Genomic DNA, 3,469 nt, shown 5'->3' on the forward strand with positions numbered 1-3,469 from the left:
TCCTTACCTGGCAGACTGATGCACCTTCCCGAGGGGTGGGACCGTTTATGAAGGCTGCGCTGCCCTCCCGCCCTCGAATCCTCCTCCTTCCGCCCCCCCCTCCCGGCCCGGCCGGTGTGCCTGGTGGCAATTACGCGAAGGGCCAGAGCTGGCCAGCCTCCGGGAGCAGGCCGGCCCGGGCTGCTGCTGCTGCTGGAGGAGAGGGCCAGAGGATCCCCTCCCCAGCCGCTGCCCACCCCCTCCCGGCTCCCTCTCCTGTCCCCCCACCCCATTAGTTCTGCTCAGCCTGTGCAGAGCACCTGGTCTTGTCCTGGCCAGCCTCTTCTCGCCCAACTTTCCAGAACGTTTTCTCCCTGCCCCATCCCCAGCCCCGACTCCCCAACTCTCTCTCCCTGCCTTTATCCTGGCCTGGAGAGCCCCGAGGCTTCAGCTCTGCAACCCAGGACTCCCTCCCTTCCCAGGGGACAGCTCCAAGCCTCAGTGTTTTGCTCAGACATCCTCTGGAGGACTTCCAAGAGGCTCAAGCAAAGGAGATTATGGGCAAGGGGTGGGGGGGGGGACCTAAAGCCAGGCAAAGGCTTCTCCTGCCTTCTCCTCAGGAACAAGCTGAAGCCTAGGAGGTCAACTTGGAGGAATGGTCCTGGCTTGGTGGCCAGCTCAGAAACCTTCCCCAGGGCTGTTGCCTTCCCCAGCAAGTTCCCCTTAAGTTTTCCCCCAAAACCCTAGAAAGTAGTGGAGTCAGGATCCAAACCCAGCTCCTGGGCCACCACAGCCGTTGCCTCAACTCTGCTGCCTTTCTCTAGTGTCAGTGACAGGGGCGCTTTTATCATTGGGGGATTTTGCTGAGCTGGGGACCAACCTGCCCCAGGTAGGGTGTGAACTGGGAGAAAGAAACCTCTAAAGCACTGGCTACTGGAAAGATGGACTTCGCAAACCAGGTCCCCTGTTTGGGGATCCCCTCCCCCACCAAAGTCAAGAATGTATATGCTCTCTGGCGATGACAGACCATGGGCTCCAGGAAGCCGGACTAAAAACAAAGTCCCTACAACTGAGTTGAAGGTGGAAAAATCACCACATTTGCATCTGGGATTTTGTTCAGGAAGCAAAGGAGACAAACACCCCACATAGCTGCTATTACTGACAATCTCCTCCCCTCTTATTAAGCATAAATCTGTGTGGTAATGGTGTGAAGTCATATTTTGTGGCAGCTCTTCTGGGCTTAGCTATCTGCCACGAAACAGAAAGGGGACCTGACAGCCTAAACCTAATTCCAGGCCTTTGGAAGGGCCTGGGCTGGCCTGGGCTGGGCTGGGTGGACCCCGAGAGAGGGGACCTCAGCACACTGACTGGACTGTCTAGAGAGGTTTGACAGTTCCCATGATAGCCAACAGTATGCTGACTTACATTATCTTACCATGAAGCTCACTCAGCATACCCACTGTTATTTTTGTTTGATTATATTTTATTTTTCTAGTTGCATGCCCACGGAATGTTCTACATTCATCCTTTTGCTAGCTTTTCAGTTCCACAGTATTTGGGCACTCTCCCTTCCCTCCCTTCCTCCCCATGCCAGCAAATAATCTGACATAGGTTACACACATACAATCATATCTGACATATTTCCATACTGATGATGCTTGTCTTCATTCTGGAAGCCCATGACATCACGGGAGGTGTTGCCATGACAAGCATATGACTTGGATTTGAGGGAGGGGGGGGCTGATATTTCCATATCAGTCATATGTTTTCTCCAGGTCTTTTCCCCCTTGGTTCTAGTTCCTCTTCCACAACATGACTAATATGAATGATCTAATATGAATTAGTCCTCTTGTGGAAAAGGAATTAGAACCAAGGGGGAAGAGAACATGAGACAGAAAGGAAAAACCATAAAAGAAATTTGAAAGAGTAAACATAATAGGCTCTGGTCTGCATTCAGACTCCATAATTTATTTTCTTTGGATGAAGATGGCATAGTCCATAGGAGAGCTCTCAAGATTGTCCTTGATCACTGAGCTGCTGAGAGGAGCTGAGTCCATCATGGTTGATCATCTCACAATACTGCTGATAATGGGTACAATGGTCTCCTGGTTCTGCCCACTTCACTCAGTATCAGCATGCCACAAAGATGTTTGTACATGTGGGTCTTTTCCTCTTTTGCATGATCTCATTGGGATACAGATCAGGTAGTAAGATTGCTGGATCAAAGGGTGTAGCCGCTTAGACATAGCTCCAGATTGCTCTCTAGAATGGTTGGATCAGTTCACAACTCCAACAGCAGTGCATCAATGTTTCAGTTTTCCCACAATTTCTCCAACATGGGTCATTTTCCTCTTTTGTCATTTTAGTCGATCTGATAGGTTTGAGGTGGTACCTCAGAGTTGTTTTAATTTGCATTTCTCTAATCCATATTGATTTGGAAACATTTTTTCATGTGATTATAGATAGTGTTAATTTCTTCATCTGAAAACTGCCTGTTCATATAACCCCTGTTACTTTAACAGATGAAATGGGGGGGGGGGGAGAAGGAAAGAGACAAATGCAACCATCAGAGACTAGATTTCTGTCAATTTTATACATGAAAAATTATTTGATTCAAAGCTATTTCTACCAGGGAAAATGGACTCTAATACTCCAGGGTTCTTCATTCTCATCAAAGTGGATATTTTCTCCAGTGAACAGATGACAGCCCATCCCCACTGGCCCATCCTGATCTCATCACAAGGACTTTCCCTTCAGTGATGCAGATCCTGGTCAGTTGACTCCTGCTCTCAGATAGGTTAACCACAGGAGATCTAACCCAACTTCCTGGGGTGCTTTCCTTTTGTTCTCCTAACCTGAAAATCTCTTGAAACATATGTATTATCTGACTGACAAAGTCTTACTGTTGTGTGGGAGTTCTTTTTCCCCTTGGAAGCATGAGCTTGGGTAGGTGCTGACCATTACAAAGAGTCCTGATGCCACCCCTCAATATCATGATTACATCATCAGTGGGTGACTGGAGAAAACAATCCCAAAGCACCTGAAGAGTAGGTAGAGAACCCTTTGAGGAAATGGTCAGTGTCATCTTTGACTCCTCTCTTGCACTCGCCCCACATAATGGATCCATTGCCAAATCCTGTTGTTTCCACCTCCACAACCTCTTTTGGAGGCTACTGTGGGCTCACCCAGGCACCTCCCTAGTTCAGGCCCTCATCAGCTCTTGCCTAGACTATCTTTTTAAGACATGAAGTTTTATTCTCTGGAGTTTACCAATTATTTAAAGACTGAGGTCATTATGGGAATGACCAGTTGAGGGAGATCAAGATATTTGTACAGCAGCCAGGGAAGGAATAGAATATACAAAAATAACAAGAGAAGACAAAACCTTCATCTTCCCTGGAATCCATTTGATTCAGAGAATCATCATTCTACAATTCTATCTTGCCTCAGGGAAGTCACATTCTTTCATGAGTACATGGAGGGTTTGTAC

Source organism: Macrotis lagotis, chromosome X (assembly GCF_037893015.1).
Source record: "Macrotis lagotis isolate mMagLag1 chromosome X, bilby.v1.9.chrom.fasta, whole genome shotgun sequence".
Taxonomy (NCBI): Eukaryota; Metazoa; Chordata; class Mammalia; order Peramelemorphia; family Peramelidae; genus Macrotis; species Macrotis lagotis.